This window comes from Mytilus edulis, chromosome 10 (assembly GCF_963676685.1).
Source record: "Mytilus edulis chromosome 10, xbMytEdul2.2, whole genome shotgun sequence".
Lineage (NCBI taxonomy): Eukaryota > Metazoa > Mollusca > Bivalvia > Mytilida > Mytilidae > Mytilus > Mytilus edulis.
The window spans coordinates 53,666,325-53,679,082 of record NC_092353.1 but is presented as its reverse complement, the minus strand read 5'-3'; positions in this window follow the sequence as shown (position 1 = coordinate 53,679,082).

The window sequence follows — 12,758 nt, the reverse complement described above, 5'->3', positions numbered from 1 at the left end:
GTCATGTAAATATACATCAATGCACCCCTGGTTTTCTTTTATATTCGTATCATTATTTTATGCAACTGAATTTATCACATGATATTAAAAAGCCTTTTATTTTTCATATAAATTAAAAAACATGTAAAGTGCATTTTACATATTAATTAACGTTCTTCAATTCTATTCTCTTTAGTTTTTAATCCATTTTCCTTTTTTTTTCTATTTTTAGGCCCACTACTTCCTATTCTTTATATATCTGCAGACATTATTTTTTTTCATTTTTTGAGGCTCCTTTTCTATCAATCCACACAATGATTTGTTTCCTTTTCGTATTATCATTTTTTCATCTGTTGATTAAAAAAATGTTTGTTGTGCATATTAAAGATATACTAGTAGATAAGAGTCGAGCTGCAGTCTTTGGACATTTTATGAGAATAGAATTTTGGGAAATATCCTTCCGTTCTGATCTACCAATAATATCTTCTTAAAATTATATTTTCAGTTTATATTAGTTTATGATCGGTAAAAGCTTTTTATCAATTAGTTACTTCTTTTTTCCTGGAATCTGATAATCGGGAAATTTTGTTATTTGCAGTGAAACATTTTATGAAAAGTCTGTATTACATAAAAATTTTGTTTATTTGTTAACCTTGCTGCTAGCAGAAATTATATTACTAATATTAGAATTAAATTCAAAACAGTGTGGCTATGGCCATTGATTAACACATTAAATTCACCCATTGAGTGGGACAATTTAGGTGAACGTTTGTATGTAACGACCACTGCTCACTATGTACTTTTTAGGACACTTAAACTATGGGGTCACCAAAGCTTCTCAACACCTTAATAAAGTAATTCGAAAAATTAATCAGAAATAACAGGATGTTTTGATTTATATCAATTATATAAATCAAAGCATAAAGGTTCCTGATTAATTTTTCCAATTATTTTATAATTAAAGGCGTTAAGAAACCTTTTGGTGACCCCACAGTTTAAATGTCTATCGTAGGTACGTCGTGAACAGTGATCGTTACAGACAAACGTTCACGTAAATTGTCCCAGTCAATGGATAAATTTAATGTGTCAATCAATGGCCACAGCCACACTGTTTTGAATTTCATTCTATGATCTTCCGAGGGACAAATGATAAGTATATATAAGTTGCTTATATAATTCTTTCGCCTTGTTTTACACAAAAAATTATCAATAACCACTAAACCATAAAAATGAGGCCAAGGTCACATGACACCTGCCAGTTAGACATGTACACCTTACAATGCTTCTGTACACCAAATATACTTGACCTATTGTTATAGTATCTGGGATATGGACTTGACCAGCAAACTTAACATTGTTCAGTGGTCCATGAAATGAGATCAAGGTCAAATAAAAACTTTATGACGGGTATGAAGACTTTGCAAGGTATGCACATATAACAAATAGTTTCCATGTGACTCATATTAAGAATTACATTACCAATACAAAAAAACAACTTTTCTTTTAAAGTAGTCACTGAACCATGAAAATGAGGTCAAGAACAACGGACATGTGACAGACGGAAACTTCGTAAAATATGGCATCTATATACAAAATATGAAGCATACCTTCTATAAACCTATTAAGAAGTTAGTTCACGTAGCCACCACCGCCTCCGGATCACTATCCCTTTGTCTAGCTTTCTGCGACAAAAGTTGCAGGCTCGACAAAAACCACTCATGAATAAAGGCAACAGTAGTATACCGTTGTTCAAAATTCATAAATCGATAGAGAAAAATCAATTCCGGGCTACAAACTAAAACTGAGGAAAACGTAACAAATATAAGAGAACTACGACACAACAGAGACAAAACATCGAAGTGTAACACATCCAGAAACGAACTTTAATGTAACAATTGCCATTTTACTGACTTGGTACAGGGCATTTTATGAAAAAAATGGTGGGTTGAGCCTGGTTTTGTGGCATGCTAAACCTCCCGCTATAATGGCAGTCTTAATTATAACATTAAAATGACAACATAACACGACAGGGTTACAATAAATAAACAGATAAATGGGAGAAAATATAGGACAGAGAAACAAACGAATAATAGCTATCAAAAGGTAACAGGTTAAAAAATATTTTTATATGCCAGACGAGCGCTACGTCCACACAAAACTATGCTCAGATGTAAAAAGATTGAAAGCCATAACATCTACAAAGTTGAAGATCGCTGAGGACTAAAAGTTCCAAAAAGTTGTATGGCCAGGTTATCCGCCTGGGACAAAAACATAAATCTGCCGGGGACAAAAACATTTTTACCAAGAATAATACATAGTTTTGAAAACAGTAAATTTTATAAAATGACTATATAATAGATATACATGATTAAACTGAAGTGGTGACTAGCTATAGAATAAAAACGAGTACATTACAAAGTCACAGCCCTGTTAGCCATAGTCAATGCAACGCCCAAAGTGACGTCACATTTAAATTTCTAAAACGTGTTCCGAAAATTAAGGAAGAATTGGGATGAAATTCAAGATTTGATTTGTATGGCTTATCTAACTGACCTTAATAGCAGTGACAATTATAGTACTAATTTATATGTAATATGAAATTGTAGTAGTAATTAGATAATTAATTGTATTATCTAGCTTTGTGGGTATTTCTTCTGATCAAACTGCAAACAAAATATATCGTGTAAATTTCGTTGATACAAAATTAAATCTACCAAATGATCTGGATGATTAGTTATCCCCAACACAACACACGAATACAACAGAAAAAATACGATTAACAACTAAAAACGTTAAGACATTTGACAAACTCCGATGACAACAACAAACACAACATCAAAACCCAACAAGTTAACCACATGAACCACATCAACAAACAACAACCACTAAACAACAAGTTCCTGACTGGTGCGAACAAATGTAATCCCGTATGGTAATTGTAACACATAACAAACTTTTGGTATCACGCCTTTTATGTATGATACGTAAGTAAAGAACTACAATTTTATGGACAAAATATATAGGATTTCGTTACTTTATCTTCCTTTTATGTGCATTTAGTTTCGGTAAGATATTCATCCGTGATATGCCTTAAGTTATGACCATGCATTGCCTTCAAATTCCACAGCCACAAGAGCAAGTTAATTGTCTTATAAAATCGGCTGTTTCTGACTATCATTTCATTTGCTTCATATCAAAATTGTGTCTGTCATTTGCAAAATTTTAGTGCTCAAAACATTTGGATCACCACTTTTGGAGAAATCTGCAAATAAACTCATCATAGATACCAGGACTAAATTGTATAAATACGCCAGACGCGCGTTTCGTCTACAAAAGACTCATCAGTGACGCTCGAATCCAAAAAAGTTTTTAAAAAGCCAAATAAAGTACGAAGTTGAAGAGCATTGAGATGCAAAATTTCTTAATTATTTTCCATAAGGGAGGGGTTAACCCTTCTATCACCTGGAAGCAATGAACAACCATAGACACCTGTCAACTTTGTATTGATACGTTTCTGTAATGTCAGAGTCAGGTTGTCGATGTTTCTGGTTGGAAGAACTACTACAATCTGGGCTTGTCTGTCCTTCCGTTTTCGAAAGGAAAAATCAAATGGTTCAGAACTGACATTAATTTCTCCAAATTTCTGTACATTGGATGATATTTGCTGTAAAGACTTGTTAAATTGGAATTAAATATTGACTTGATTAGTGGAGTCGCTTGTGGCAATCGATTGAATGAATTTTTCCTCGCCTAAAATATTTTTCATTGTTAAAAATGTTTGAAGTTCGGACGCATGCTGTTTAATACTGGCAACATTTTCTTGTACTTCGACGATCTCTTTTTCCTTCTTTCTCAGAGTAGTCAATAATTTTTCTATTTTGCATTTTTCGTGTTGTTCAACTATCATTAATTCTTTAATCATGTCATCCTAAGTTTATCAAGGTGTTGATTTACTTGTATCCTGGTTTGTTTTATTTCTGCTCCAATTTTTCTTTTCTTGTTTTCTATAGATTTAAAATGTTCATTCCTGTTCGTGTAAAGTCGTTCAATATTCTTGACGACTACCTGCAGGGTTTGTTCCAATTCGTAAAAGACATTTGAAGTTTTGAGTTTATTAATGTCGATTCCACCTTTACAATTGTTGTGATATTTCATACATTCTTACAGCATGGACACTGGACTGTTGAAAAGGAACCCATGCTGCAGAAACGTAACTTTAAGCAAATTTCTGAATTATGGTCAACAAACATATTTTAGCAAAAAAACGGTGTAAATTCTTCAGATTTATTCCAGATGTCGATTGAAGGAACCGCCACAACATTGCACAATAATCGAATTATCCTGCGACTGATGTGATTATATAATATTTGGTAAACAATGCAAAACTTTTGTGGTCTCATTGGTAATCATACCACATCTTCTCTTTTAAAAAGACAATGAGAGAACTTCAATGAATATGGCGTTGAATATTGAGTCTGACCAAAGTAAGCTAAATGACCTCAATTTGACGAGTGTCAAATTAATGGTAATTATTTATACTAAATAACGATAAACAGGCACGATAATAAGCAAGCTCCTGATTTCGGACAGGTATATTAAGCATACATGTATCAGCAGCAAGTTGAATGTATTACCTGGATCCAAACCTTTAATTTCTAATGTGAAACAGGGTTTTACTGCATGCACAAAACAAATGATTAGCAAGTAGTTTTTGTCTTGTTGGTAAGAATAAACATTCAACTTTCTATGAAACAAAATAATCGTACTTTAACGTTTAATCCCGCTGCAAATGTTTGCACCTGTCCTTAGTCAGGAATTTGAACTAGAGAAGTTGTCGTCTGTTTATGTAGTTCATACGTGTTTCTCGTTTCTTGTTTTTACATAGATTTATAGACCGTTAGTTTTCCCGTTAGAATGGTTTAATACTAGTAATTTGGGGGGCCCTTTATCGCTTGCTGTTTCGTGTGAGCCATGGCTCTGTGTTAAATGCCGTACCTTGACCTATAATTGTTTACTTTTATAAATTGTAACTTGGATGGAGAGTTCATTGGCACTCATACCACATCTTCCTATATCTATCTTATCTTTCTTTAACAGAAAAGTAAACAAAATGACTGAGGGACTTAGGTGAAATATTACCTCTACCAATTAGAACCCTAAAAGTGTCACTCTATTGGTAGTAGTTTGACCTTGCACGTTGGTAAAAATTAATATCCAAATAAAAACATTATTTATCTCCTCACTTAATATTTAACACCACTCTCAACATACCCAAATTGTCCTGATTTACAATCAAAAGAAAATATAATCCTCAACACAAATGATAATGAAAACACTGAGATATAATTTACAATTCAGGTGAAATAAGAATTAGCATAAAAAAAGGTTCTAAGGTTCAAGTATTGACTTTTAAAAAAAAAAAGCAACTCGTTTTAATTTTTGAGGGCAGCCCATGATACCGATATAAACTAGGTGATTAGGGAATTGAAATCTGATTCCTTTTGGTCATCTTCCAACCGATAGTCAAACCCTTGTTAAAGAAGTCGTGCCTGTGGTTACTGGGGATTTAGAAATACAAACTCACGTGCGAGCAACATGGGAACGTTAAAGCCGATACCTCATTCAGAGAAAGTATCCAGCTCACTTTACGTGAAGACTTAAAGTATCCGTTGGTGGCCGGTTGCATGGCTTAATGTCTGTCCCAATTCTTTATACCAAGGACGCGTGACATAAAATAATAGTCTAAAGATCGGTTGACCTTTGTCAGACGAATATAAACAACATCTACAGTTCAGATTGATATAAAAAAAGAACTAGTAGAATTGACAATGAGACAACTGTCCACAAGAGACCAACATGACACAGAAATTAACAACTATAGGACACCGTATATCCTTCAACAATGAGAAAAGCCCATACCGCATAGTCAGCTATAAAAGGCCTCAAAATGGCAATGTAAAAAAATTCAAACGAGAAAACTAACGGCCTTATTTATATAAAAAAAAATGAACGAAAAACAAATATGTAACACATAAACAAACGACAACGACTGAATTACAGGCTCCAGACTTGGGACAGGCACATACCTACATAATGTGGCGGGATTAAACATGTTAGCGGGATCCCAACCCTCCCCCTATCCTGGGACAGTGGTATAACAGTACAACATAAGAACGTACTATAAAAATCAGTTGAAAAAGGCTTAACTCATCAGATGGACAAAAAACAAAAGGAGTTCATAAATTTGTGCTGAAAAAAGAAGCTAAAATTAGCTACCGGCTTCCGATGAACTCATATTTCAACTGCAGCGATAATCATAGTAAGATTAAAGACACACTAAAAGAGTTGGTATTGCTTAGTCGTTGGTATTCATAAAAAAGAATGGCCAACATAGGTACACGTATCTTGTCTTAGGGAAGAATAAATCTTACTTTGTAAAGGATCACACTGATTCGAACAAAAAAGTCTCCGAAACTGACATTATCAAGATGCTTGATTTCTTGATTGACAACATGTTTGTTACGTTTGAAGGACGTGCCAAGCCATTTCAAAGAATTGTGAAGGAGCCTACTACTATGAACTAAGATTATTTTGATGGGCTTGGTGCGGTTTTTTTTTAATTATGAATATTAAAGTACCGAAATATAAAAAAATTATCATGCATTTAATGTACACTGTAACTTTAAAACACTTTAGATGTGTAGTCGGTGTAAGCATGATAGATTTATAATTAATTTTTAAAATTTGAATACTGTACGCTAGCATTTTGAATTTCTCTATGAAGATGATTTTCTCATTAGTAAAAATATCCAATCGCCTTGATCTTATATGTAGATCGAATAATTTTTTTACGAACATTTTATTTTTGTATTATACAGTGTTATATATAATTAATCTTTTTATAAACCTATTTTTAATTTGAGTGTTGGTTATCCTTGTCGTTTTTTTTTAATTTTTTTAAACTCCTCCCTCTGAAAAATCACAGTGCCAGCCGTTTGCTTCTTTACAAACAAATAATACAAATCAAAAATGGGAGCATAAAAAGATTAATTTGATGTCCGATAAGTATAGCGTTTGTGTAGGCTCTCTCATGAACCTCCCTTTTTTGTTTGTAAAGAAGCAAACGGCTGGCACTGTGATTTTTCAGAGGTAGGAGTTTGAATTTTTTTTTTAAATGACAAGGATAACCAACACTCAAATCAAAAGTAGGTCTATAAAAAGATTAATTATATATAACAGTGTATAATACAAAAATAAAATGTTCGTAAACAAAATATTCGATCTACATATAAGATCAAGGCGATTGGATATTTTTACTAATGAGAAAATCATCTTCATAGAGAAATTCAAAATGTTAGCGTACAGTATTCAAATTTAAAAAATTAATTATAAATCTATCATGCTTACACCGACAACACATCTAAAGACGTCAGAAAAATATTCATATTTGCTTATTTTGGACCAGTACACCAATTGAAACCTCATACAGACAATATTGGTATTAAATGTTTACATTAAATCTGAGTTTAAAAAAATAAACACAGTGTCTTTTGTTTAATCTGACCATTATCAAAGAATGTTATCTTAAATTTGCGCATGCATACTGTACTGTGTATTTACAGAAGAAGGTGTCTTACCTTATGGTTTACAGTTATGACTTTTTTGCTTGTATGTGTATGTCAAATGTTTAGATAAGTAAATATGTTTTTAATGGACGATCATATCACATCTTCTTTTAACACTTTAAAAATTAACAAATAATCAGTCGGTTGAAAACAATTGAAAGCCAACAAACTTAGTAGTTAACTACATTAAACCGAATATTAAACCTTACTTTGAACGGGCGAACGGACGGGCAGTCACACCAGAAAACACTATGCCCGAGCGGTAGTGAGGGCTAAAATAACACGAATATAATGGCTACCCATGTTAAAACTACAATAAAGTATAGCTTGCATCAAATATATCGATTCTGAATAGGACACTTAAGGTAATTTGATGTCCGATAAGTATAGCGTTTGTGTAGGCTCTCTTATGAACCTCCCTTTTTTGTTTGTAAAGAAGGAAACGGCTGGCACTGTGATTTTTCAGAGGGAGGAGTTTGAACAGCCAGCATGAACGGTTGTGGTATGTAGGTCAAATCTGTCAATTTCGGAATGCAACACATTATAGTCATAATAAATGAATTAGTAACACCATGTGCACCATTTAAGAGTTTGAAAGTGTTTTAAAGTTACATTAAATGCATGATAATTTGATAAAATGCATTCTTCTGAAGAAGCTCAAGGCAATATACGCATGTTTAAACACATTTTATTGGATTTAGAGCATGGGTTTGTTCACAAAGCGAAAGAAGCACGTCATGTTAGAATTTGAATTATAATAAGTATTATCATGCATATGCCACAGCCAACATAGCAACTTAATTAATCTCAAAATCTCAAAATCACATCAAACGTTGGACCAATGTTCTTTATTTCAAAATCTTTTAATTCGTCAGCCTTGAGTACTCTTATTTTGTAGTTATCATAAGAGCCAAATACCATCCTACCACCAGGAAGCAGTGAACAGCCTATGGCAACTCTATATTGATACGTTTCTGTAATGTCAAAGTAAGATTTTTGAAATCTCTAGTTGGAAGAGTTACCATAATCTGGGTTTGTTTGTTTCTCCGTTTCTAAACAGAAAAATCACACGAATCAGAGCTGACATTAATTTCTCAAAACTTCTGCACGTTGGCAGTTATTTGCTGTTGATACTCGCTATATTGACTCGGTTTGTTGAGTCACTTGTGGTAATCGATGGTATCCTTTTTTGAGAAATATAAGTATTGTTAGTCATGTATATTTGTAAAAGAAGGTATGCTATGACTAGATAAAAAATGTAGCCTCGCAACAGGTTCTCTATAGACCTCTCAATAATTGGTGATAGGAATCTTCAACCTGTCAAGAACCTGACGTGATTCCATTGCATTTTTAATTTCCCTATTCCTGTCGCACAATGTTGCATATTTATACATCTCGCATATATTTACCCCTCGACATGGCTCTTTCCTCCAGGGAGGGAGAATGACAGGTGACCATATCAATATATAGATAAGCGAAGCGGGATACGATTGCAGATGTCTAACCCTGAAATGGACGGGCCAATATGGACACAATATTCACTATTGATACAGTTCTGAATTTGAATTGTAATTAAATTTTTGACACATAATAGGTTTCTGACACAGAATCACTGTAGTCAAAGAACTTCAAATTAATTAAATACGATTTCAATTTATATTCAATTTTTGGCTTTAGTGCAATACACTATGCTGTTGCGAATTGACCCCCCCCTAACAAAAAGTGTTAATTTTCCCCCGGTTTTTTGCTTTTGTGCAATATACTAAACTGTTGAATATTTGCTCCAAAAAAACATTTTAAGAACTTTTCTTTTAATTTCGGAAATCTGAAATGAGAAAAATGTCCCTTTCCTTTTCCTTTTTTTTATCTTCCTTTCCCTTATCTAAAAAATAAAATCATTCCCTCAAGATATGATCAGTTCCTCAATTCAAATTTCTAATGAAGTTTGCAACCATAATTACCCATCTTAATACATAAAAAAGTCTTAAAAAATAAAATGACATACATTATTTTGGCTAAAATTAATTTCAATTATTAGTAACTGTTGAAAATAAATTGACAGCTGATCAATTCAAGACAATCATCATTTCTTAATACATATTTGACAAGCAGTGTTATGGAGGTAATCAAACATTGTTCTTTAAAATAGATTAGGATTACCTCCCTTACACTGCTTTTCAATTGTCTAAATTGTTCTTTAACCAGAAAACCCCATGTCTACCCCTTATTTGTCAATAACTTCTGAATGGCATGGTTTGTCCTTTGTAGTATAGAAACTTGTGATATAATTTCAGAGAGATGCATACAGTTTTACACAATTATTGTCTGGACACCACAAACATGCTCATTTGGGCCGTTTTCTCACCCCTAATTCATAAATAGTTAGGACCATTGCCCCGGAAATCAATTACAACCTTTCTATAGTGGTTATAAACCTTGTGTTACAATTTTATTGATTTTCATTTACTTATACTAAAGTTATTATCCGGAAATCATCTGTCTTCGGACGACGCTGACGACGACGACGACGACAACAACGTGATAGAAATATACGACCTCCTAAATGATAATGAAACCACATATCCTTATTGACAATCGTAATTGCCTCTCCTTGATATCAATCGCATCTATAGTTTCTTAAGGACAATCATACAGCGCTTTTTATTCATAATAATTCGTTATATCATATTCTCATTAAGCCACATCTAGTCATTAAATATCCAGCTATATATTCTTACCCACACTCAAACCACATCTTACTATTTAGATATTTTCAATCATACAATACTCATTATTGACAATCATACCTCATCTTCTTATTGAAAATCGTTCCACGTTAACAAATTGACATTCTTATGACATTTCCGTGTTAGCAATCATACCACAATACATCTCACTATTGACCATAATAAGACATCTCCTTATTGAAAAGCATGCCACATTTTCTTATTGAAAATCTTACCAAAATTCAACATTGACATTCATATCACGTCACCTAATTGAAAATCATACTACATCTCATTATTGAAAATGAAAGCAATCTTCTTATTGACAATCATACTACATCTCTTTATTGAAAATCATAACACATCTTCTTATAGACAATCATATTAATCTCATTATTGACAATCATACATTTTCTAATAGGCAATCATACCACATCTTCCTATTGACAACCATACCACCTCTTCTCTTTATACTCATAGTGCGTCGTCTTATTGACAATCATGGCCAAATCTCCTTATTGATAACCATGACCGAATATCCTTATTGACAATCATGTCCGACCTCCTTATTGACAATCATGTCCAAATCTCCTTTTTGATAATCATGACCGAATTTCCTTATTAACAAAAATGTCCGAATCTCCTTATTGATAATCATACAACGTATTTAATGCGTTATGGTTTTTTTTCTTATATTTACATTGTGTAACTTATTTATATACGATATACCATCATCTTCCTTATCTTCCTTATTGACAATGATATCCGCATCTCCTAATGGACAATCGGAACCGCATAATGGAATTTGATGCGACTGTTATACAAGTGAGAGGTTTAGCTAGCTATAAAACCAGGTTCAATCTACCATTTTCTACATTTGAAAATGCCTGTACCAAGTCAGGAATATGACAGTTCTTGTCCATCCGTTTTTTATGCGTTTTGTTATTTGATTTTGCCATGTGATTATGGACTTTCCAAATTGATTTTCCTCTGAGTTCAGTATTTTTGTGATTTTACTTTTTTCTCATTATTGACAATCATGTCCAAACATCCTTAATGCTAATCATTCCGAATCTCCTTATTGAAAATCGGGACCGACTCTCTTTATTGACAATTCTACAAAATCTCCTTTTTGACACTACGGACCGAATTTCCATATTGACAATCAGGACCTAATCTCCTTATTGACAATCTTGCGTAAATCTCCTTATAGATAACCATGACCGAATCTCTTTATTGAAAATCATGACCGAATTTCCTAATAAACATTCATGACCTACCTTCTTATTGACAATCATGTCCAAATCTCCTTATTTATAATAATCCCGAATCTCCTTATTGACAATCACGACCGATTAACAATCTTCTTATTGACAATTCTATCAAAATCTCCTTTTAGACAACCAGGACCGAATTTCCCTATGGACAATCATCACATAATCTCCTTAGTGACAATCATGTCAAAATCTCAATATTTGATAACCATGACCGAATCTTTTTATTGAAAACCATGACCGAATTTACTTATTAACAATCATGACTAACCTCCTTATTGACAATCATGTACAAATCTCCTTATTGACAATCATGTCCAAATGTCCTTACTGATAATCATTCCGAATCTCCTTATTGACAATCAGTACCGAATTTTCATATTGACAATCAGGACTTAATATCCTTATTGACAATCTTGCGTAAATCTCCTTATAGATAACCATGACCGAATCTCTTTATTGAAAATCATGACCGAATCTCTTTATTGAAAATCATGACCGAATTTCCTAATAAACATTCATGACCGACCTCCTTATTGACAATCATGTTCAAATCTCCTTATTGATAATAATCCTGAATCTCCTTATTGACAATCATAACCCACTCTTCTTATTGACAATTCTATCCAAATCTCCTTTTAGACAATCAGGACCGAATTTCCCTATGGACAATCAAGACATAATCTCCTTAGTGACTATCATGTCCAAATCTCCTTATTGACAATCATGTCTTAATTTCCTTATTGATAATCATCCCAAATCTACTTATTGACACTCATGGCCGACCTCCTTATTGACAATCATGTCCAAATCTCCTTATTGACAATCATGTCCAAATGTCCTTATTGATAATCATCCCGAATCTTCTTATTGACAATCGGGGTCGAATCTCCTTATTGACAATTCTATCCAAATCTCCTTTTAGACAATCAGGACCGAATTTCCCTATTGACAATCAAGACATAATCTCCTTAGTGACTATCATGTCCAAATCTCCTTATTGACAATCATGTCTTAATTTCCTTATTGATAATCATCCCAAATCTACTTATTGACACTCATGGCCGACCTCCTTATTGACAATCATGTCCAAATCTCCTTATTGACAATAATGTCCACATCTCCTTATTGATAACCATGACCAAATTTCCTTA